We start from the raw sequence: 25,414 nt of genomic DNA, 5'->3' as shown, positions 1-25,414 counted from the left end.
GGAAGAAGGCCAGCCCGTCGGAATGGACCCCGACGCAGGTGACGACGACATCGTCGAGGATACCGACGGGGCCCCTGCTCGCCCGTCGGATTCCCCTCTGCCAGCGCCGCAAGACAACTCGGCGGCCATTTTGTTGGCCATACAGTCCTTATGCTCCGAGATAAGGACGAGGCTACCGTTACCGACGGAGGAACCTCTCCCGTCGGGGGATCCAGAACCGGGACCTTCTGGTGTTCCCCCTACCAAGAAAAGAAGGATCCTTCCACCACCTCCTTTTCAACCGTCGCACCCCGTCCAGCCCTCCTCCCCGTCCACCTGAGGGGATGATACGGGGACTGACACGGCAGCGACGGGTACGGACGACGAGGCATACGACGAGGATTTTCCGTCGTCGCCTCCCACCAGGGCTTCTCCGCCCGACGAGATCGGATCTTTCCACTCCATGATCTCCAGGGCTTCCGAGCTTTTCCAACTCTGCCCTGAGGAGAAGAAAAAGGAAGGCTTCCTTTATCAGCGGCACGAGGCCAAGAGGAAGACGGTCCTCGCAGTGCCTCTGTTGGACGACATTTGGGATGAGGGCCTTTCCGTCCTCAAGAACCCTTCCACGACGCCAGCTAGAAGAGACCGGTACGAGAAAAAGTACCGGGTCCCGGACACGGCCCCCCTATGCCTCCGGGCGCAGCCTACCCCGGACTCCGTCTTCTCCGCGGCAGCCAGGAAGAAAGCGGGGGGGGGTGCGGCCTCCACATCGACTTCCCCGCCGGACGGCGAGGGAAAGAAATTGGATGCTATGGGACGTAGAGTCATCTCGTCGGCAGCGACGACGATTAAAGCGGCCAACGCCTTGGCTATCATGGCCCGCTACGACAGGGAGCTCTGGTACAAGATAGCTCCCCTGCTGGATTTTCTGCCGGACGACAAGAGGGCGGAGGCCCTTGAGATCCTGCAGGAAGGTGAGGTGGCTTCGGACCACGCCATCACCGTGGCGACGGACATCGCCGACACTGGGTTCCGCCAGCTGGGCAACGGCGTTTGCCTTCGACGTCGTGGATGGCTCAAAGCTACGGACTTTCGGCAGGACGTCCAGACCAGAGTCCTGGACATGCCCTTCGACGGGAACAACCTGTTTAGGAAGACTGTGGACGATTCCCTTCAGGCCATCAAGGCTGATACTGAGACGGCCCGGGCCCTTGGAGTCCTGCAGCAACGACGAACGCCCTTTCGGAGCGGCGGAGGCAAGGGCGCCTCCAAAGGTTCCGGCGGCGGTTTCGCTTCCTACCGTCAAGCGGCCCGCTCGTCGTCGCAAGAGGCCTACAGAGGACGAGGCAAGTCTAGCGGACCCCGCCGTCGTCGCCAAGGAGGTCAAGGCGGCAAGGCCGCGTCCAAGCAGGATTGAACCGGCCGTGGGGTCGGGCCCCCACCGAAGCACCCCGGTGGGAGGCCGGCTGGCGGGCTTCGTCAGCGTGTGGGAGTCCATCTCCACCGACCGTTGGGTGCTGGACGCCCTGGCCCGGGGCCACGCGCTCGAGTTTCAAAGAAGGTGCCCGCGCGTCCCCCCCCGTGGCCAGGAAAGAACTTCACGTCCCTCAACTTCTCCTGGAGGTAAAGGCGATGCTCAGAAAGGGCGCCATCGAACTCGTCCCAAAGAGGCTTCGAGGCTCCGGAGTCTACTCGCGATACTTCCTCGTGAAGAAGAAGACGGGAGGATGGCGCCCCATCCTAGACCTGCGAGGTCTGAACAAGTTCATCAAGGCGCAGAAGTTCCGGATGGTCACCCTCCAGCACGTCCTGGGTCAGCTGGAGGAAGGAGACTTCCTATCGTCGTTGGATTTGGAGGATGCCTACTTCCACATTCCCATCCTAAAGGGGCACCGAAAATTCCTCAGATTCGTGGTCCAAGGGCGTCATTACCAGTTCAAAGCCCTTCCCTTCGGACTACGGTCGGCACCCAGGGTATTCACCAAGTGCCTCGCACCGGTGGCGGCGCAGCTGCGCCGCGAGGGGATTCACGTCTACCCCTACCTGGACGACTGGCTCATCCGCGCCAAGACAAGGGAGCTCGCCGTGGTCCACACGGCAAGGGCCGTCCAACTCCTCACGGACCTGGGATTCTCCGTGAACTACGCCAAATCCCACCTGGTGCCCGCGCAAGTCGCACTGTTTCTGGGAGCGAGGCTCGACACAGTGTCCCTTCTGGCCTCCCCGTCGGAGGAGAGGACCAGGACCATCTTGGGCAAGGTGCAACGGATGTTGGTGGCCGACGCGGCCAAAGTGAGGTCCATCAAGTCCCTCCTCGGGATGTCTTCCTGCATCTACCTCATTCCCATGTGCAGGCTCCGGATGCGCCCGTTGCAAGAATTCCTGGATGCGCTGGATCCAGACGACGGGCAGCTTCGAGGAAAGGATCAAGCTCGACGAGAGTTTCCGACGAGCGATACGGTGGTGGGGCACCCGCGCGCATCTGACGGCGGGCATGGACTTCCAGACCCCAGCCCACCAGGAGACTGTGACCACGGATGCCTCCCTGGAAGGGTGGGGAGCGCACACCGAAAATCTGCACGTAAGGGGACTCTGGCTCCCGACGGAGAAGTCCCTGCAGATCAACGTCCTGGAGCTCCGTGCAGTGTTTTGGGCCCTCAGGTCCTTCCTTCCGTCCCTCAAGGGCAAGGTGGTGAGGATCTTCACCGACAACACCACCACCATGTTTTACATCAGGAAACAGGGCGGAACCAGGTCCCCAGCGCTGTCCAAGGAGGCGCAGGACCTGTGGCATTGGGCCGTCGCCCAAGGGATTCTTCTGGTGCCGTTTCATCTGGCAGGGATAAAAAACACCATCGCCGACTCACTCAGCAGGGAGCTGCGCTCGTGCCACGAGTGGGAACTACGCTAGGACCTGGTGGATCGCCTCTTCCGACGGTGGGGCACACCCCAGATCGACCTGTTCGCGACGGCGACGAACACCAAGTGCCGGAGGTTCGCCAGCAGGTTTCCCCAGACGAGGAGCATGGGCGATGCTTTCTCGTTCCCCTGGGAGGGCCTGTTCCTCTACGCGTTCCCTCCCTTGCCTCTGCTAATCCGGCTCGTCAACCAACTCAAGAGGTCACGGTGCAGGATGATCCTCGTCGCACCTGCGTGGCCGAGGCAGATATGGTTCCCGGACCTTCTGGACTTGTCAGCGTCCCCGCCGATCAAGCTGCCGGCGGACGCGGATCTACTCTCCAGGGAAGGAGGCGCCATCCTCCACCACGACCCGAAGTCGCTGAACTTGCAGGCCTGGCTCCTGCAGCGCTAGAGTTTGGAGGATACGACATACCGGCCGAATGCAGAGAGGTTCTTGCAAAGGCCAGGGCGTCCTCGACTCTTAAATGCTACGGACACAAATGGAAGAGGTTCTCTGTCTGGTGCCACGCACAGAAGATTAACCCTCTACGGATTACGGCTCCCCAAGTACTGCCGTACCTGCTGACGCTGGCCAAAGCTGGTCTGGCACACACGTCCATCAAGATTCATCTTGCTGCGATCTCCCGATACACCAGAACCACGGGGCGGACGTCCTTGTGGTCTCATCGTCTGGTGAAAGAGTTCATGAAGGGACTGTTCAGATCGTTCCCGCCGGTGAAGGCTCCGGCCCCGGCGTGGGAGCTCAACGTGGTGCTGACCAAGCTCATGGGACCTCCGTTCGAGCCTCTGCACTCGGCCCCGTTGAAGTTTCTATCGTGGAAAACAGCTTTTCTTGTGGCCATCACCTCCGCACGACGAGTGGGAGAGATCCAGGCCCTTTCCTGCAAGGCCCCGTACTTGACTTTCCACGACACGAGGGTAGTGCTCAGGACGCACCCCTCCTTCATGCCCAAGGTACCGTCGGACTTCCATCTCAACGAACCCTTGGTGTTACCTGTGTTCTTCCCGTCGCCTTCGTCGCCGGCTGAGAGGACTTTGCACTCGCTGGATGTAGCTAGAGCGCTGAAGTTCTACGTGGACCGCACGAAGGGTTTTCGGAAGACGTCACAACTCTTTGTGAACTTTGGACCTGTCAATCAGGGGAAGGCTCTCTCGAAGGCTTCCATCTCCAGATGGCTCTCCGGCTGTATCATGTGCTGTCACCGGTTGGCAAACCGACCGCTGCCTGGCCGTCCGAGAGCCCATTCCACCAGAGCGATCGCAGCTACCACGGCGTTCCTATCTGGTGTGCCCCTGCTGGACATATGCAGGGCTGCTACGTGGAGGTAGACGCACACCTTCACGAAATTCTACTGCGTCGACCGGGATTCCAGGGAGGAGTCCAGGGTCGGCCAAGCAGTGCTGCGCAACCTGTTCGCCTGAGGTGAGCCTGGTGAGGAGGTAAGATGCTTAATGTTGAGTTGATGTGATGCTTAATGTTGAGCCTTTGCCACCTCCCGTGGTTGTGCATGTGTGTACTGCTATGTATTCTTTATTCATGAGCATGTGAATCCATGCCAGACCCCATGCTGGAGAAGGAACAAGTTACTTACCTGTAACTGTTGTTCTCCAGCATGGGTCTGGCATGGATTCACATGCGAACCCTCCCGCCTACCCCTCTGCGGCTCTTCACTTGGTCATACTGCCACTTCACGTGCTTCCAAATCTGAAGATGGCTGCCAGAGGCGGTGCTTAGGTAGAGGGCAGTCATTGGCTGTGGTCAGTATGACGCAGAGACCAGTGATTGGTTATTACTACGAAAGACAGATCAGAAACGAAACTGATACTGGTTTTTTCTTTACCGAGGATTCCCAGCCTGACGACGGGGAATATTCATGAGCATGTGAATCCATGCCAGACCCATGCTGGAGAACAACAGTTACAGGTAAGTAACTTGTTCCTACTACTACTACTACTACTACTACTACTACTACTACTACTACACGTTTCGGCTGCCTTCGACTTAGTAAACCACAAAGTCCTCTGCAGGCACCTCTCAAACAGCAGCATACTTCTCTGATGAGGCCACCTCTTGTATACAGTCATTTCTAAATAACAGATCCATGAGTCTTTGCACCCTTGGCTTCCGCCGAGCCAGCACCAATGACATGTGGAGTCCCTCAAGGCTCCTGTGTGTCTCTAACGCTATACAATGTATTCACTAAGCGTCTCTTCAACCTTGACAAGTTGGGTGTCACCTATATGAACTATGCGGATGACACACACATACTCATCTGTATCACTGGCGACTCCAACTTTGATTCCAAAGTACTAATTGACAACTACCACACTATACAAGCCTGGCTGGCTAAGCATGGAATCTGTCTCAATGACGACAAGAGTTACTTAGGATCGCAAACAAGATTTAATAGACTTGATCGACAGTTCTCCTCTTTTAACATTGACAGTAATAACATGAAAGTATCTAAGGACTTGAAAACTTTAGGCATATACCTAGACTCCTCTTTCATTGACTAGACATACCAATGAAATTGCTTCTTTCACTGCCTACACGTGTAAGTTAATTAACGCTTACAAACCGTTCCTATCAACCACCAACTGTATCTCTATAGCTAGATCTTTAATTCTATCTAAATTAGATTACTGTAATGCGCTCTACTAAGAAACGAACCAGTGTCATTTTAAAAAGCTAATAATTATTCGAAACAATGCCCTACGATCAGCGCAAAATCTACCTAGGGCTCACCACATCTCTGAGATAAGACGCAATACCCACTGGCTTTCGGTCAACCAGAGGATCAAGCTTAAAAGCCTCTCACTAACTCATAAGTGCCTTGTCAACGTTGCGCCTGGCTACCTGACTGACAATTTGTCCTGCAACAACACTAACCGCCCAACTGGATATTCTCAATTAATCTGCCTAAAGGTCCTTAGGTTTAAACTCCACAGGGCAGGAGGGAGCAGCTTCCCCGTTCTAGCAGTTAAACGTTGGAACTCACTGCCACAAACACTCAGTCCGAACCATCATTACAACTTTTCTGGAAAAGGGCAAAAACCTGGCTCCTCTCGCAAGAGACGTAGAATGATTTTCATTTCACTGTTTGCTTTTACTTACTACTGAACCTTGATGATTTAATCTACTTTCCTTGCTTGACTATATTCTACTACTGATATTTGTGTAGTTATGTATTGTACATATCCTCATATTGCATCCTTCTGTTTGTAACTGTGTAACACATGTTTTTTGCAAGAAATGCACCCAGATGCCCCTGGGCTTGGTGCACTATATAAATAAATTGGCTGGAAATGATGGTCATTTAGCTCGCACTCGAGGCATTCCTGCCCTTAATTAGGAGCAGGACTGTTGCAATCGGACATATAACTCTACCTACATGTATTACATAAGTAGGGGGGGTACCATACCCCCCCCCCATATGCATACTTGCCCTCAACATCTGGGAGTGGGCAATCGAGCAGGACATCTGGATCTCAGCGGTCCATCTGCTGGGAGAATCGAACCTCGAGGCGGACAGTCGGATGGGCTCCGACAATTACAATTGGCAGCTGAACACAAGAGTCCTTCAGGAGATGTTCAGCAGGTGGGATCACCCTACCTGCTTGTGATGAACAACCGCACTTGTCAGAAGTTCGCCTACTTGGGGGGGGAAGAGGCACAGCTCCCCCAGGGACCCATTCCGGATCCCCTGGAATGGGATATGGGCGTACGCTTTTCCTCCTACCCCGCTCATCCACAGGGTAGTTTGCACGATCAGACCATCCCGGCGGCTACGTCTCATCCTCATAGTGCCACAGTGGCCGGCCAGGCCTCGGTTCTCAGAATTGCGACAGCTGTCTGCCCAACCAGAAGTCCCTCTGCCGCTCAGGGAGGACCCACTCCTGGTGCACTAGGAGAGGGGATTCACCTTCACCTTTGCCCGGAGTGGCTAGGCCTAGCAGACTGGTTCCTGAACAAGTTACTCTGCAACATCTCCAGCTTTCCCAAGACAACCTAGGGAGCCAGGAGTCGGGTTACTCGAAAGCAGTACAAGAGGAAATGGACCAGGTTCTGATCCTGGTGCGAGGAAAACTGAGTGGATCTGCTATCCTGCACTCTGGACCAGGTGTTGTCTTTTTCAGAATACTTAGCCAGGTCAGGGGTCCAGGTAGAAACCTTCAGAACATGCCTAGCAGCTGTTCGCACATACAGGAACTCACAGGTTCACCTTTTCCTCAGCTAATCCAGTAGGGAAGAGGCATCTAGTGGGGTTGCCAGGACTTTACCTGCCTGTCCGATGCCCTCACCCAGTGTGGGATCTTAACATTGTTTTTAGCGCCCTTGCACATAAACCATTTGAGCCCATGGCGACAGTGGACCTATCATGCTCAAAACAGTGCTACTTGTGGTGCTTCCTACAGCTCGCAGAGTTGGCAAGATTCAGGCCCTGGTGGCTTCCAAGCACTACACTGTCTTTCATCTGGACAAGTCGTGCTCTGCACGCACCCCAAATTCCTACCAAAAGTGGTCTCCTCTTTCCACATTAATGAAGAGATTGTGCTCCCCACTTTCTTTCAAATCCCAAAGAAGACACTGAGAAGGCACTCCACGGTCTAGGTATCAGAAGAACTCTAAAATTCTACCTCGACAGGACCAAGGCCTTGCGCTAGACTGATGCCTTATTTGTCACATTTGGAGGCCAACCAAGCGTCCAAGGCCTCAATAGCCGATGGATGACTGCCACCATCCAGGAGGCATAAAGGGGTCAGCGCAAGAATTCTCCTAGGGGCATTCCCGCTCACGCTGTGAGAGCCAATGCAGTGGCTGTTTACTTCCAACGTCGTGTCTTGTGGCAAATAATTAGCAGAGCTGCAACATGGGCCACTCCATCGGCCTTCTGCAAGCACTACTGTCTGGATACTAGGGCTGAGGCAGCATTTGGCCAGGCTGTCTTTCGTAATCTGTTTGCATAGCGTATCAAACTCTCTTCCCAGGGCGTTTTCATCAGTTATTGTCACCCATACAGGATGGAGGAAATAAGAGCAGCAAGGTTGAACAGTTCAATATAGCCGACACATCAAAGGGGACTGAGGTATGCTGCCGGTGGGCGGGGTAAGGGGAGCGCATGCTCCCGATGCAGCGTCCCCGCGCACGTATACATTTCAAGGGAAAGTTATTTTTCTGGTGGAAAAAAGGTTCTGTTCTCGCCCCTAGCGAGAGACGCCCATACAGGATGGAGGAAAGGGGACTATGGACTAGGAGTACGTTAGGCACTCTAGTGAGTAACACTTAATTTGCTTTATCCCCATGGTGTAGTATTGCTCAGCATGTAAAAGGGATTTCACTGCCGCCCCTGCTTAAAGCGCTTCTAGCTTAGCCCTTGCCACTGTAAGAGCCTTAAGTGAGTGCAAAGTGCACCTCCGTTTGCGTTACCTTTCCCTCTCTCGTTTCTCCTCAAACGCTGCTCTCACCTGGGGCTTCACTCGTGCCCCTTTCCCTCCCAGATCAGACCCAAATCCATTTCACCTTTAGCGTTCTCTCTGAAATAATTCTCAATTATCTCCCCCAGTTCACGTTTCAGCACTCTGTCTTGCAATACTGCACTGTTTAGTTGGCATGGGGCCCCTTCCATATGCGGTGCAGTGAGTCCTTGTTAGGTGAGTGTCACTGGGGTGTGATCTGTGAGTTGCATGGTTTCTGTCTCTCGCTAGGGTGCTGCTCACCACGGTTGTTATCAAAATCGTCTACTCTCAAGAAGGACCTATGTACTGACGAATAAAAGGTGTAGTCCCGCTCTTTGCCGTGATAGAACCGCCAGGCCTCTATTATGTCCAGCTCCTTCAACATAATTGTAAGAGCCCTAGCATTTCTGAGATCTGTTTGAGAGGCTGCAGACATCTTGTCCAATTGTGGATTGACCACACAGTTGAAGTCCCCACTATGATCAGGGCCCCCTCTGTAACCAACAGGATTACGGGTACCAGGTCTTGGTAAAATTGATATTGATTCTCGTTCGGGCCGTGTAGCCCAACTATCATCGGGTATCTGTCCAATGAGCCCCACAAGACTAAATATCATGCCTGTGGGTCCCTCTTGATTCCCCCTATAGTAAATGGGATTCCCCTCCTTATCAGTATCCGCCCCGTACTCCCTGCGCCCTCCTCCCAGACCCCCCCCCCTCCCCACCTCGGCGGGGCAACTCCCTGCTTTTAATCCTCTTCTCATCTTGGGGTAATAAGTGAGTCTCTTGGAGGATCCCCACATCCCATCCCAACATCCAGAGTCTTCTGAGGATTGTCTTGCATTTCATGGGTGAATTAAGGCCCCTAACGTCCCCCTTACTGTCTCAGTTTGAATTTGGCCGTGCATCGTACTACACTTTCTAACGCAAACAAACCAACCACTCATCGTACCACCCCCTCGCGATGTATCCAACCCGTACCAATGTATGTTCTCCCATGGATACATTTCCCTTCCGCTCTGGGGACTCGCCGCACCCGCCCGGAATTCCACCCAGGTAACCAAATTTAATACCATTCCCCAAATATTCGACCCGCCCCTCTGCCAGAACCTTACATGTCATACATACCCCATTTCAGGCTCATTTCCTGGTTCCGTATTAGGCTCTATTTTGCCCCACTCCCTCCTGGTATGCGTTGTTTATTTCTAAGTGCCTATACACAAGGCAAGTGTTTAAAAGCGCTCAAGGAGGGAGGGAAGAAGGGGAAAAACAAGTAATTCAGAGCCCTTGAATTTCTGAATTATATAAGATTACACTAAGCAGAGTAAGTGCATGGTATAGGTGCAGAAGTACAGTTAACAGCGTATTTAACAGCAAGTAGGTCAGACGAGATTTCTGCAGTTTTTCCAAGTGCATCGAGGCGCGACCATGCAACGAGGGAAGACCAAGGAAAAACACGTAGACTATCTTCAGGGCATGGTACATTCAGATCATGCAAGTGCGCAGACAGGTGCAGAAGTGGGGGGGACAAGTGCAGCCAGGTTGGGGTAGGGGTGGGCACGTGAGGCCAGTCAGGCAGAGCTGGGGTAAGTGCTCAGAGATGCCACTCTCATGGGTCAGTTGACCAAGTGCAGTAACAATGAGGCAAGGGCAAGATGACTGGTGAGGGTGCCAGGGACCTGTGAGACTCTGAGGTACAGCAGGTGGATCAGCGGGCTGTGCGGAAAAGGAAAGGAGGCAGAGGGGTATGGAGTGGCGAGAGAGGTTAGCAGGGTAGAGAGAGAGATCACGAAGAAGAGAAGAGAGGAATGTCTTAAGTAGTTTCTCCAGAACTTAAGGAGATCTGGCTCAAGATGGAGGGTGGCAGGGAGGCTATTCGAGAGGGAGGCCCCTGCAGAGGATAAAGATCTCCCTCTAAATCTCTGCTTGGAGAACCAGCTTACTCGCAGAAGGTTGGAGGTAGATGAGCGGAGGGCTCGGGAAGGACAGTGCTTAGGTAGGCATTGTTGTAGATGGGCAGATCCCAGGCCCCAGAAAGCCTTGTTGAGAATGCAGAGGGTCTTGAACTTGATCTTTGCAGCCACTGGGAGCCAGTCGAGGGATGTCAGCGCCAGAGAGATGCGGTCCCTGGGCTTGAGGCCAAAGAGAAGTCTTGTGGTTCTGTTCTCGATGAGTTGCAGAGGGCGCAGAGCAGAGGCAGAGAGGTTGAGAAAGAGGCTGTTACAGTAGTGCAGGCTTGAGAGAACCAGGGCTTGTGGGATGGTTTTACACCACTAGTCCAGGCCCTGCAACATTACTGTGCATTGCTTGCAGCAGAAACATCCCAAATGGCCACCGGAGAGCATTTTGCTCGCTAAAAATCACCCAGAAGTGCGCAGGAAAAATCTGAAAAATAGGCCGCCATCCACTTTTGCCTATGTCAGTGGTAACACAGGAGACCACTGCCAAAAACCATCATTTGGCTGCCCACAGAACAAAATGACTGCAAAAGAAACCCAGAGCTGTGTGGAAATCCGTTTTTCTTGGTTGTCAAATTTGCAAAAACCATGGCTCACAAACCACCCAAAAGATCCAACCTCCTTGTTGGGTGCTGAACATCATTCTACTTCAAGAATCCAAATAAATATAATGTCAGCAGAAGTAGGTTATCAGAACATAATCCACTTTTGAAGATGGTTGCTGGAAAGAAATATGCCAAAAATGGGTGCAATACCATTACTCGACTCAAACAGAAGCTGGCAATCTCTAAATCCGACAGGTGAAACTTGTGTCTCAAAAGCTAAATATGCCAAAGAAGGGACTTCAATCAAATGCAATATGGGGTGCCACACATTGATTTTCATGTTGAAAAAGGGTGGAATTGAAGAGATGTTTGCTTATTTTAAAATGTGTAACTTTAATTTCCACAAAAGAACAATGTTACAATTTACTGTAAGATAACCTGATTCAGGTAAACTCCAAGAGGTTTCCCACACTGAGCTTCAAACACATTCCACACCTTCTCCCTAAATAAAGGAATCTTTTTCCCCTGTGCTCTGCTGAGTATCTGACGGGCAAGTGTGAAAGGAAATGGGAGGAGCACTCTGGCATGTTGCTCTGAGTGAAGACAAAGGACTCCCCTGAGCTGAATGAAAATGCTAATTCGGGTGTGACTGACACCAACTGCCCAGGAAGACAAGCCCATGTGACTCTCTAACTCAGCCAAGCCTTGGAGGCGGGCCAGACTGAAAATGTGGATTGGAAACTGAAGAAAATATTGTTTGAGAAAAAGACTTAAAGCAAATTGTACTGAACTGATAAAAATGTGGGATTTATAGGTTATTACAATGAAAAGGTCACACAGTTTAAAACTAATCTGGAATCTGTGCGATGTTCTGAGACTGATCCACGAAAAATTTCATATTCTAGCAATTGTGATTATGTTAGGAACATGAAATAATACAGGAATATGCCCAGAGGGTATGTGCATCCATGTGTAAAAATTGGTACAGAACTGACGCTGAGTAACCGCCCAAAAGCGCGAAAAACTGTCATTTGTGAACCAAAACTCGTAGGAAGATAAGATTTTGACAAACATACCTTAGTTAATCTGTCATGTAAATATGTATTCTTAACAAGTTGTGCATGTGGGAAATGTGTTTTTTGGGTAAAATAGATTTTCTGGGTAAGAACAAAGGAGGGATTTTTTCTGGACCCTAAACACTGTGTCACTCCGACACATCATGACACACTGTTCCCTTCTCAAATCAGGAAAGGGGGAATTCTCTGACCTATCAGATCCTTAGAGGGTTGGGCATTGTGTAATCAGCCTCCCTACCCCTTTGAAAAATGGATAAATAGGGACTGTTGAGGACCCAGAAAAGACACACATTCACTCATTAACTGATCCACTGGCGAAGCACCCTGCAGGAAGATCCAGACTCCAGAACCTAGATCCAGACTCCAGAACTCTGAAGCAGAAAGGCCAATCCAAAAAGCTGAACCCTTCTCAGCTGGCCTTTAGAATCTTTTGCAACCTGATTCTAACCCCAAACTTTCAAGGGGTACCACAAAATGCAACAGCCAGAGCTGTTTTGCTGCTTCTGGCCAAGAACCTGTGCTAGAACCCACAGATCCAAACCAGTAGAGCAGTACTGTAGCCCAGAACCCATCCAATCCAGTCCCAAGAGGCCGTGCAGACCAGAGTGCCTTGCTGAGAGCAGAACCAAGCACATGAGACCTGTCCGGTGGCGAGTGAATCCCAGCCAAACCCTTGACCAGATCTTTGACGGGCCCATTCCATTCAATATTGTAATATTACCCATTGCTGATCATTGCATAAATATTCATAAGTGTGATATTTAGATATTATTCATATATATAAAAGTGTGATATATATATTGTTCAATTCTTCAAATCTTTTAATTTGCAAAACAAGCCTACTTGCCTCAGCGATGCCGGGGGTATTCAAAGAGGGGCGTTATATAAGGGTACATCATCCAGAAATAAAAACTTTTGACATAAAAATATATAAATAAGTGTTTCCATTGGGCATCCCGTACTAGGCATTGACTTAGTTGGAGTGCTGGGTTGAAACCACTTTCAGGCTCTGGAGACAGTGAGCTGCTGGGGGAAGGTGAGAAAAGAAAGAGTACCTCTGAGGTGGTGCAGCTGGTAGTTGGACTTTTTAGAGATGTCCGACATGTGAATGGAGGAGTGAGCGGAGTTGAAGATGACCCAAGATGTTTTTACACACATGTGGGTGCAGGCGCAGGGCCAAGGGAGGCCGGGCACAGTGAGTGGGAAAGCGGGAGCAAGAATACCAATGCCAACGATCTCAGTCTTAATAAATGGTTGAGGCAGAGGTTGTTTGCAGCACACCATGAGTGAATTGCGGACAGAGTCGGATATGAGTGAGGTAGAGGAGGTGGCTGAGGGTAGCCTGAAGGAGAGTTGCCCGTCATCTGCTTAACACTAGAAGTTAGATATGAAAGTGGCAATCACACGTGCCAGGCAGCCATGTCGACATTGAAGAAACAGGGGAATAGCATACTTGCCAACCCTACCGATTTAGGCGGTAGGATACCGCTTTTTAAGCAGTCCTACCGCCTACTGATTTTAAATATGCCCCTCCGCCGCGGGTGCCTTTTGACAAAAGGCACCATTAACCCCTACCACGCCAGCTCGGGGGAGTATTTCAAGGGCTCCCCCGAGCTGGCGTAGTGGCAGAAGGTGTGGTAGGCGCCTCATTGTCATTGACTGCACCCGCGGAGGTGGGCTTGTTATGGGCTGCTGACGCGCTCTTTTCCTATCATTACCTCCTCGCCGGACTATTTTTGAAACTTTAAGATTCCTACGGATTTTTGGTCACAGAAAGTTGGCATATATGGGATAGGTTAGAACCATGGGGAACGCCACAGGTTGAAAGGGTGATGGAGAGAAAGGACCCAAGTTCCACCTGGGATTGGCTTCCGGAAAGGAAGGTTAACCACGCCAGAGCCTGACCTGTGATTCCCAGGGTGTTATGCAGACACATCAGGATGTTGTGGTTTATTGTGTCAAAGGCAGAGGAGATGTCAAAAAGAATGAGGACAGAGGGAGTGTTAGTGTCGAGATTTTAGATCACGTTTTCATGGGTGTTCAGAAGAGCAGTTTCCATGCCTCTGGATGCTCTAAAGCCAGACTGATGGTGGTGGAAGCAACCAGCAGATTCAGTGTGTACGTTAAGCTGACAGATAGCCAGCTTCTCCAGGAGTTTGCCGAGGAAAAGAGTGATAGGGATAGGGTGGTAATTTGCCGGAATGGAGGGGTTGGCAGAGGGTTTCTTTAGAGGGTGCACAAGGGAGTGCTTAAGAGAAGTTGGTAAGACTCCTGTGGCAAAAGATTGCAGAGGTCAGCCAAGGCTGGAGTGAGAGAGTTAATGGTTTTGGATGGGCAGGGTTCCACCTGTTTGGATGAAGCCTTCATAGACCGGACTTGTCTGGCGACCTCATCAGGTGTGACAGGAGTGAGAGAAGTGGTGGAAGGGCCAAAGGAGGGACAAGTGGTGTTGGTGTATGATGTGGTGTGGAAGAGAGAGGAAAGGATGTCGTGAGTTTTTGCAGTGAAGCATGCAGCCAGGGCCGAGTAAAAGTCCTGGATGGGTGTGACCGAGGAGGGTGCTGCAGGATTGGCCAGTTCCTTATAGACTTTCAGAAATTTGGTCGTGGTGTTTGATGCTGCGGAGATGCAGGCTTGAATATAGACTTTACTTGGAGTGGATGCAGAGTCCATATTGCCTTTGAAGTAGGTGGCTGGTCAGTTTGTCAGAGCGTCTGCCCGACTAATTCTATTTCCACTCAGCTGCCCTACACTTGCGTTTAAGGGCAGCCAGATTGGAGTCGTACCAAGAGCTGCACTTTTTGGAAGGCTTCAGTCGGAGACTCTCATGACAGGGGCAATAGTATCAAGAGTATTGGAGATGGAGAGATTGAGGTTAGCGAGGGCTGTGTAAGGGAGAGTCAGCCGCAGGTGTAGGAGGGGCGGAGAGTAGGTGGTGGCAAAGGCAGCCGCTGTCACTCTTTTCATGGGTCTGGTGACTTTGAAACTGAGTGGCCATGCCAGGTGTGCCAATGCAAAAGGAGAGGAGAGCTACAAGTGTGAAGAGGGAAGAGTGGTCCGTCCAAGAGAGGTAGTGAAAGGGATAGAGGGATGTCGGTAGAGATAAGAGCATCCAAAGTCTGGCCCGCTGTGTCCGTGGGGCCAGAGGGTAAGATGGAGAGGGAGAGCGAATCGCATAGGTTGTAGAAAGGTCCTGAGTAGTCATGTGAGTTGAGATCACCCAGAAGGAGGAGCTGGGAGGTTTGGAAAGTAGAGAGGAGGCCAGGTTAGCCCGTTCCGAGAGGAAGACAGTGGACTGTCCTGGTGGCCGATCGAAGGTAGCCAGAAGGAGAGAAGATTGAGAAGAGAGTAGGATCCTGCAGACTAGGCACTCGAAGGTGGAGTAGGCCTGAGTAGGGATGATGGCCACATGTATCCATTCTGGGGAGATCAGCGCCACACCCCCTCCAGTCCTTTTAGGCCTGGGCACAGTGACGATCTTGTATTCTTCAGGGAGGAGTGTCTCAAAGCTTGTGACAGAGCTATCCTTGAACCATGTCTCCGTTGTGGCAAGCACATTAAGATCCATGAGTTTGAGGAGGTTGCAGATGTTAGACGAGTGTTTGACAGCAGAGCAAGAGTTAAGCGTGGCTATATGGAGCAGCTTGCCATCTTTGAAGGTCTGCCGTCAGGGTTGAGGGGGGCGCAAGGGACAGTGGTTCCACCAGTGGGTGGAGCCAGACGGATAGTGGATGGCCAAGGCATACAGGGGAGCCGGGACAATGAGGAAAGGCAGGGGAGCCTGTGCAGAGGAAGAGGAAGGCACAGTAGGCAAGGGAGCCTGTGCCGAGGGAGAGGTAGGGTTTGATAGGCAAGGTAGGAGCCTGTCCAAGAGAAGGTTAGGTTGAGGACCCAGAACCATGATGGTTCCATTCCGATAGATATTAATGATGGCCCTGGAAATGGCGAAGATGTCAAGGAGAATTTCCCAGCGAGTGCCACCATTAATGGGAGAATAGGTAATAGGAGAGAGAAAGGCGACCATGTAACGAGCCCTTAGGTCGGGTGAGGTAACGACAAAGAGGATGTCTGTAAGAGTCTCTCTGGCAGAAGCCGTTACACAGGGGTCTTCAATATGAAGGCCTGGGTTGCAGCCAAGTATGTCCTTAAGTTTTTTTCCGGCCAGATTTAGTGATAGGAGTGGGATATGAAATAGAGAAGCAGTTAGAAAAGATAGGTAGCTGCAGTGTTGAGGAGGACACTTACCAGGCTGATGTACTGAGGCACAAGAATGGGGTGGGGGACAACACAGGGTCTGGGGGGCAGAGGGTAGGGACGCAGGCACTGAATCAAAGGTAGAACGGCAAGACGTGTAATGCAGGAGGTACTCGCAGCAAACGCTTTAAAAAAAAAAAAAGAGAGAAGGTAGTAACAGTTGTGCACCCTGCTAAATTCGATTTCTGCTAAAAGCAGAACAAGCACAATGCAGCATGTGCACACAGCCAAGTGAGATTTTAGCCAAAAGCAGACAGAACTCAATGCAGCATGTGCACACAGCCAAGTTCGATTCTTTTTTTTTTTTCCTAAGTTATTTTGAGCGGTTGTACAAATGAGTTGGAGTGGAGGGTGGAATAGTGAAAGGTGTGTAGGAAGAGTCTGCCTATGGTTGTCCAGGCTGACCTTTAGAGAAATATGAGATGGCCCCTCTTACTATAGCCGTAAGGCTGTCAAGTTCAAGTTGCAGCGTTCATATTGGCTTCCTGTTTATTCGTCCATCTCTGCTCAGGCCCACGTGGCTGGGGTTGTTTTCTCCCCTAAGGCTGCGACGGATCCATGCAGTCTTCCAGATCTTCTCCTTCCTGTCCTCCGTCTACTCCCATCAGGTTCACTGCGTCCTCTTCCTTGGTTACTAAGTACTTCTCTCCTTTCACCTCGAATAATAACTTGGATGGGAATCCGTATCTGTAGGGGATACCGCTGTCACACAACCAGGATGTTAACATGTTCAATTTCTTGCGTCTGAAAAGTGTGGTTTGGGAGAAGTCATGGAACAGCTGATAGTCTACTGCTCGCAAATGCACCAACTTCTGCTTCTGGGCCTCCCTCATCACCCGTTCCTTCTGACCGAAGAAGTGGACTATGGGAAGAACATCCAGAACGATGTGTATACCCTGTGCATCCGCTCTAACACCAGGTCCCCCCACCCGGTAACTCCCAATATGGTGCACAGTAGGGCTTCCACATATGCGGGTAGTTCATGATCTTGTTCCTGCTTGGGGATGCCTTGTATTTGGATATTGTTGTCTCTATCGATTTTCGGCATCTTCCTGCTGGACTGCCCTTAATTCAAATCGTTGCTCTATGTCCTCCATCTTCTCTGAGAGCACAGCTTGCTTGTGGGCTTGTGCCGTTGCTAAGGTTTCCAATTCAACAGTTGTGGAGGATTTTAAGTCCTCCACTGTTTACGCCAGCTTGTCAATCAGCCCCTGTATCTAATTGGCGACGACCTTCTTCAGCTCCCACCAGCATTGCCAGAATATCATCCTTTGTGTCTGGTGTTCCAGAAGGTCCCTCCTTCCCAAAACCTGGTGAGGCCGGTGCGTGAACCTGCGCACTGACTTGTTGTGACTTCTTGGCTGCTCCTCCCTTAACTGATAGAATTTGCTTTATGTTCCCTGAAGCTTGTTCTCTGGGCTTTCCTCCACCCAACGCCATGTTCTCCACCTGGTTATTGAACCAGAGTGTCTTTTCAGCCCTGAGGACTGGTGCAGCCACCTTCAGGGGCGTACCCCTCTTCTCCCTCATCGTTCACTTCGCCCGTCCTGGGGTCTGCACACTTCCACTATTGGGCCACCTTCTGTACCACTTGGTTGGCTGCTGTCTGGGTATCCTCTGTGCCCATGTAGGACTGCCTGCCACCCCAGGTGGTAGGGATATTTGCCTCAGGGGAGACTGGTCTGTGGAGTAGCGGGCGGCTCTATGACCCAGGTCCCAACTGACTTGCCTCTTACCCCATCTCTCCTGTGAGCAGTTCCAGCTGAACCTCTCCTCTAGCCAAGCAAGCTTCCTCTGTGCAGATTCCTGGATCATGGGCGTAGGGGAGGATCTGGAAGTCCCTCTGCAGACGGTCAGCAGTCCCTTATTTCAGGAGCCCGGGTGTCTCCAACCCAACTTGTTTCTGTGTGCTTCCCTGCTTCCTCCGCTCTGAGCACCACACTCTGCTCACTTCAGCTCCATGTGGCTCCTTCCTGCCTCAGGCTCTCCTCCTCCTCCTCCTCCTACCTGGCCCTGCTGCAGGAACGCTGCTCATAACGGAGAGGAGAAGGAATGTTCACACCCTCACGGGTGTCCCTCCGATGCTGCGGGGAGCGCCCGGCCGCAAGGCGTCACAGCTTCAGCAGGCTGCGTGGTGCTCCAGGGTCAGCCCCCGTGCTCCAGGCAGACCCCTCGTGGCACCCGGGTGTTAGGGAGAATTCTCTGTTGAGGCTAATTTTCCAAACCTAGTGAGTCCCCCAGCGGCTTTGCTGGATTTTTGGGGTTTATTTTTTTTTCCTGCTAAGAGTGAGGCTCTTTTTCTCCCACTCTTAGACATGATTTGAGATATCCTTTGACTTTGTGATGTGTGTATGGGCTATGGGGTCTTTTACTCCATAGGGTTTCATGTGGTTTTTGGTAAGTGTTACACAGCACCCCCAGTGCAGTAACACAGGGGTGTCATAGTGATCCCCAAACATAGACTCCATACCCTGGGACTGACTACTGTCTCCCAGGGCATGTAAAGTCACCATTGACTTTACTAGTCTTAAATTCTGAACAGAACCAGTACAAACCAACATATTGTGGAAGTACTGGTAGGGGTAATTAGATTGCCCCTGGGTCTGTTTTTCGAGGGGGCACTGTGCAGTCCCCCCCCTTGTCGAGTTTCTGGCTGGTGGCAGTGGTTACTACGCGAAATAATCCTTAATAATATTTACTATGGGATTTTCCCATTCATTTTAAACGCACCACTTTTTGGTGCAATGTTAAAGATACCGCCGGGTTATTTATTTAATATTTATTCCCCGTTGGGTCTTTTCGCCAGGACTCTGTTTTAAAACGGCGTTTGTGTTCGCCTCTGTAACTCCAACCCAAGTCGAGCCCTTGGTTCTACTTTTTGGCAGGCTTCTACAGAGAAGCCTCCAAAAGTGGTGCCACTCTGTCTGGGTATACAGGATGTGTGGGAGGGGGGTTTAGACACCCTGGACTGAGTTGCTTTGGCAACTCAAGTCGCACTCTTGTGTGATTGGCCCAAGTGGTGAGCCGCCCGGCTCACTACTTAGCATGTTTGAGTGACAGCTAGGACTGATGAATGGGGGTTTTCTGCATAAAAGCAGGGCTTTGGGGACTGGGACTTCAGACGTCGCCACAGGACCAAAGAATCCGAAGAGGGAGAAGCTGAGCCGACCTGCAACGACGACACCACCGGTGGAGCCCTGCTGAACTGACTCGCCACTTCTTCCAACGACAGAGGAGATCTTCATCCCAAAGAGTCTTCTTCCTTTGACTGGTGGGGATAACCAGTTTGCCAGCCTTTTCACCTTGCCGGATCATCTCGTGGCCGCCTTGCCTGTGCCAAGCACCTCGGCAACCGGTATACCACGTTTTACCACTACTGTGAATAAAAGGGTAGTACCTTTTAACCAGAGAACTCCACGGCTGGTTTCTTCCCTGTCAGTGCAACGACCTTCAGCTTTCCTCCATGTCGATCTTCTCTTCCTCTGGACGACGCCACGTCTTGCATCCACTGCCAGGAACAATTGCCCCCACTGGAGGATTCTCTCCACTTTCAAGGTACTGTGTCCGCCTGGCCTCCCTCGCAACGGTCTGTGTGGGGTGTCTCGTAAATCCTCATCTTACCCCTTGGGTTGGCCCTAGGCTGGCTAACTGAACTTTTCTGAGCTGAACTGATTCCTTTTTAAACTCTCTGCAAGACTTTCCAAGCCTTTTAAAGGGTGTGATCTTGGGCGCATTGGTGTTCTACTCTCTCCAAGAGGGAGCCTGGCCTCTGAACATTTTGCTCACAAGTAGACTGACTTTCCTGCCTTGCGGAGTGCTTCTAAAGGATTGTGTTGTGTGCTGTTCCTAATTTCTGCCTTTTCCCTCCCTTTTTCTTAACTTATTGGAGTGCCATCTTTAGTTGAGCGCTCACCTCTGTCTGGAAATAAGTGGTGTTAACTAAGACTTGTCTAATAAGGGATGTATATATTAATAGTGACTGTGTTTTTGAACTTGCTTATAATAATAGTGCCGGAGTGTTTCTAAGTGTGTCTTTAAATAAATAATTATTTACTTGATACCAAAGCTCTGGTCAGTGTTTGCTTGTGCTACTGTATTTTGGTACCTATCTTGTATACTCTATATACTGTCTAACTCTTCTTGAGAGAAGACTGGCTGCTCAGCCACAGCTACCAGGTAGATCTGGGTGGTACAGACTGCTACCAATTGGGTTTACTGCCAACACCTGTAGTCTTAAGCCTTTTGCAGTGGTCCCTAAGGGAACTGCACAGGTTTCTGCCTAACACTGGGTCTGTGTCCCCGCCATGGGACAGACACAGAGAGGGTGCATGCTATCCCAGCTTCCCACATCCCGCCGGGCTCACTTATCGGGGTCCACCGTTGAAGTTGTCACCATGCACCGCCTCAGAACCGTGCACTGCTATCCATCAATGGCGGTCAGGATTGGGTCTCTTGGCTCCCAAACCCCCCACTCCCCTCAGCTGTCAATCCACATTTTGCTGCCACTCTGCTGCGCTTCCCAGATGGGGAGAGAGTCGAGGCAGCCAGCTCCTCCCAACCGCTTCACCTCTACTCCGCTAGCGATGCAGTCGCTGTAATTGCTGTCATCTTGGCCACATGTCTTGCAATAGCTGTTAGGGGCGTCTCACTGGCATGGATTTGGGCAGTTTTCCTGCAGTCTGGGTGGATTTCAGGGGTCCCGAGCAGGTGCCCCGCCTCATCTCGGTGGGGGCAGGTTTCTCAGCGGGAATAATGGGATATAGGCCCCGGCAGCAGGAGCTCACAGCGGCTGCATCTGTTCCACTTGCCAATTGGCCACCCCCCCATCTTTTCGCATTATTATTCAAAAGACCCCCTTTTGTTATACAGATCCTGTTGGGGGTTTATCGAATCTGATTACTCAATCATCTCTATTTGCCTAAATAAGGATATTGTTGGAACAATGCTTGGTGGTATCTTCACCTCGAATGTACCTGCATTTCTTGTGAATTAGCTTTACCAATGGGTGAAAAGGAAGCAATTCGGCCCTATTTGGTCAAATCCATAGCATTACAATTGGTAATTATTTTGCCAAAGTACCCTCCAGGCGGATTCAGTTTGCTTAGGAACAGAGCATGTCTAATCTGAATAGAATACCATGTCATCTTAAACAGTTTGGCTCTATGGTCTGGGTAGCTGCTCCACTTGACTCGGAAGAACCACCAAAGGCCTGGAGAAAACCGTTCTTGATATTTGCAACAGAGGGGCGTGGAGTCAGCTCAGCATGCTGGTGTCACATTTAGCAAAAATGTAGTATTTTGTGCAGTAGTACACTAGAAGCGCGTTGCTCAGCTCTGTACACACACCTAGGCAGCACCTTGGGAGGAAAAAGCTTGGGTGAACCCAAAGTCCAGGAGGATCGCACTAAATCGATTATATTGCCTAAATGAAAAAGAATACCCATTTGTAGTGAAAGTGTACATTACAGAAATCTCACAAAGAAATAAAGCCACACTATACAACTAACTGTTAATTCATCCGCACCCACATTTTACTTTTGCCTGTAAGCAGCAAAGCAGTAGATGATAGACTTAAGGGGCTTGGATGTGTTACTAAGGTCACAAAGCTTTTTGAGCCAAAAACATTTCATATCAACTGATGGCTACTTCAATGAAAAGTTTTTTCTGCATAATAGGAATCCCTGCGTGTTACTGTTTATACTTTATGTTGAAATGTTAACGCCCAGGCTGCCACTGGTCCTCCCTGTGTTCTCCGCGGCGATTCTGACAGGTTCTCTTTGCCCGGCCCATCTCTGCTCCTCAGCTTCTGCAGGCCTGTCCGACGCACTGTGTTCTCTCCACAGAGCCTGCGATCACTCCTTGACAGCTTTGCTACAGCTCCTCCTCGTGATCATTGGCTCTCTGCCATCCTTGGCTTTGCCAGCTCGTTGCTACCTGCCTCCTCCTTCATCTCTTCACCAGCAACGTGAACTGTCCCAAACTTACTGCACCCTTCATCCCGCCTGCCCTGCCTTCCTGAATTGCCTGCCAGCCCTCTGCAGCTTCCTTCCTCCTTCGCTTTTCTTGTCCCACAATGTAGCCTACAACTTAGGCGCTCCCTACTCACCTTAACCACCATTCCCCCTTCTCTATTGTGCCTCCGGCCCCCTTGATCTCTTACCTACCACCTGCAGTTCACTTTAGCTTTCCTGATCGACCCGACTGCCTCTACTGACACTTACGCATCTTGTTATGTATGGTACCTTTTGTACCTCCCATCACTCATCCCTTTCCCCTACCCACCCCTCTCTCCCTTGCCTTACCCTCCCTCCAAACACTTTGCTTTGTCATTATGGCCATCTCCTCTTTCAACTCTACTTCACCCTCCACCCCTACCCAACTCAGCCCCCTATCGCCTCTTTCTGACGTCGCAACCTTATCTATCCTCAAATTGCTTGTACTCCCAACTCCATTGACGTTGCCCTCTGGAACACCATGTCAATCTGCAATAAAACCACTGCTGTCCTTGACTTATTCTTTCGCCTCAATCTCCATTTTCTCTGTATCATCGAAACTTGGATCCCCGCCATCAACTCTTCTGTTCCCACTTCTCTCACTTCTTCTTCTTCTTCCTTCGCCCATGTCCCTCGTTCCTCAGGTCGAGGAGATGGCTTGGGCCTTCTCTTTCGCCCAAACTTTCTCTTCTCCCTGTCCCACTCCTCTTCCTGTCCTCCCGTCTTTTGAATTCATGTATAAAATCTTTAATTCCCTGCATGCCATTTCATTTCTAATAATTTACCGCCCTCCTGGTCCCCTTGGATCCTTCTTTGATGACATTGATTATCTCCTCAGCCTCGTCTCCCCTAGTCCAACCCCATTCATCGTACTAGGCAACTTTAATCTTCATCTTCCCTCCAACCCTTCGACTTTCCTTCTATCCATTGTGGACTTCTACCTTCTTACTCCTCTCCAATCCCCTCCCACTCACCTATCTGGCTCCACTGTTGATCTCATCTTTACCTCTCCATTTACTGCCTCTCCTATATCAGCCCTACTTATCTACCTGACCACTCCTTAATTTCCCTTTCCCTCACTCCTCCCAACTCTCCCTCTTACTCTTCCTCTACTTCCTTTTACTGGTGTGATCTGCGCAACTTTGACCCCTCTCTTTACTTTGCCTCCTGCTCCCTCCCTCCTCTCTCCAACTTCTCCCTCTCTGCAGATGAAGCATCCTCCACCTTAACCTCTTCCCTTACTTCTACTCTAGACCTTCTCTACCCTCTCTCTTCGTTTCGTCCAGCTCGCAAACCTGCCCAACCATGGCTCACTTCTCACCTTTCCTCCATGCGTTGCTTCCTCAGACTCCTCGAACGACGCTGGCTCAAACACCCCTCCCTTCTAACCAATCCACTTACTTTTCATATCACACTCTCTATGATAACTGTCTTAACTCTGCTAAATGTACTTACTTCTCCGACCACCTCCACTCGCAATCCTCTCACCCACGCCAAATCTTTCAAACTCTCACTCCTTCACTGTCATTCCATTGCCTCTCTTCTCTCTGCCTCTGATCTTGCTAACTTCTTTTCTAGTGAAGTACTCAACCTTCGCCAAGACATCCTTTCCTCACCTTCTTTCTCCCCCATCACCTCCTCCATCCCCCCTCCCTCTACTATGTCCTCCTTCACTCCTGTTACTCAGTCTGAAGTTTCCCTCTTATCTAAAACCCATCCTTCCTCCTCCCCCTCTGACACCATTCCTACCTCCCGTATTCCCAAAATCTTCCCCCTCATTACCTACCTTACCTCCTTCAACACTTGTCTAGCTACATCTACCTTCCTATTCCCTTAAAGCACGCCACTATCATCCCTATTCTGAAAAAAAACCATCTGCTAACCCCCATGTAGCCTCTATCTCCCTTCTGCCTTTTCTCTCTAAACTTCTCGAACGCATTGTCTATTCTCAACTCTCCTCCTTCGGCTCCATGCTCTCTTCACCCCCTTACTCGATCTGGTTTCTGCCCTCACCACTCCACTGAAACTGCCCTCACTTCTGCTCTTAACTCTCTCCTCTCGGGCCCACTACTCTAAGCACTCCTCCATACACGTCCTTCTCGACCTCTCTGCTGCCTTTGATACTGTTGATCACCCTCTATTCCTAAACTCTCTCATCCCTTGGCTTTAAACACTCTGTCCTTAACTGGTTCTCCTCCTATATTTCCAAGCACACCTTTGCTGTTTCCTGGGGCGGTTGCACCTCCCCCATCTATCCTCTCAATCATGGTGTTCCCCAAGGTTCTGTCCTTGGCCCCTTTCTCTTCTCAATCTAAACTTCCTTCCTGGCTCCCAGTGTTAGGGAGAATTCTCATTTCATGGCTAATTTCCCTTACCTATAGAGTCCCCCAGCAGCTTTGCTGGATTTGAAGGGTTTATTTCTTTTTACCTGCTAAGAGTGAGACTCTTTTTTTCCCACTCTTAGGCATCTTTGTTGTGTGTGTGCTAGGCTATTTTTGTGTTTAATGCCTATGGGATCTTTTCTCTCACCCATAGGAAACATCTTTATGCACATGCGTTACACCGCACCCTCCGTGCAGTGACACAGGGGTGTCGTAGCGACCCCCCAAACATAGACTCCATACCCTGGGACTGACTACTGTCTCCCAGGGCATGTAAACTCCCTATTGACTTTACTAGTCAATTTCTATGAACTAAACCAGTACAACCCATCTTACTATGGAAGTACTGGAAGGGGTTAATAGTTTTTCCCCTAGGTTCATTTTCGAGAGGGTACCTTAAAGTCCCCCTCAACAAAGTTTCTGGCTGGTGGCAGTGGTTACTACCTTTTTTTATATTCGACCGCAAATATTTCCCTATGGGATTTTCCCATTGTTCGAGGCTAACACTTTTACTGACAGCCTCTAACATACTGCTGGTTTATTTTATTAACTTTACTCCGGTAGGTTTTATTTGCCAGAACTTTGATACAATTTCTTTCTCGTGTCTTACTCAACTCCTAGCCCAGGTCAGGGATCCTTTGTTCGCTCTTTTGGCGGGCTTCTGCAAAGAAGCCCTCCTTTCGGCGCCTCCGAGTCTGGGGTGGATCTGTTTGGGAGGGGGAGTAGAACCCCTGGACAAAGTTGCCACAGCAACTCAGGTCGCACTTTAACCTGATAGGCTGGAGGGTCTCCCACCAAGAAGACCACTCCACTGTGTGAGTGACAGCTAGGCTGTATGAATGGGTTCCCTT

The 25,414-nt window shown here is 50.7% G+C and overlaps 1 protein-coding gene across 5 annotated transcripts in view; it reads left to right on the top strand.

Annotated features, from left to right (window-relative positions):
• Positions 1-25,414, top strand: part of ZMYM2 (zinc finger MYM-type containing 2) — a 2,192,903-nt gene that overhangs the window by 355,654 nt on the left and 1,811,835 nt on the right. The gene's annotated exons all lie outside the window — the stretch shown is intronic.

The sequence above is a fragment of the Ambystoma mexicanum genome, chromosome 7q (assembly GCF_040938575.1).
Source record: "Ambystoma mexicanum isolate Mex_15411 chromosome 7q, UKY_AmexF1_1, whole genome shotgun sequence".
Classification (NCBI taxonomy): domain Eukaryota; kingdom Metazoa; phylum Chordata; class Amphibia; order Caudata; family Ambystomatidae; genus Ambystoma; species Ambystoma mexicanum.
This window is presented reverse-complemented; position numbering and strand designations above follow the sequence as displayed.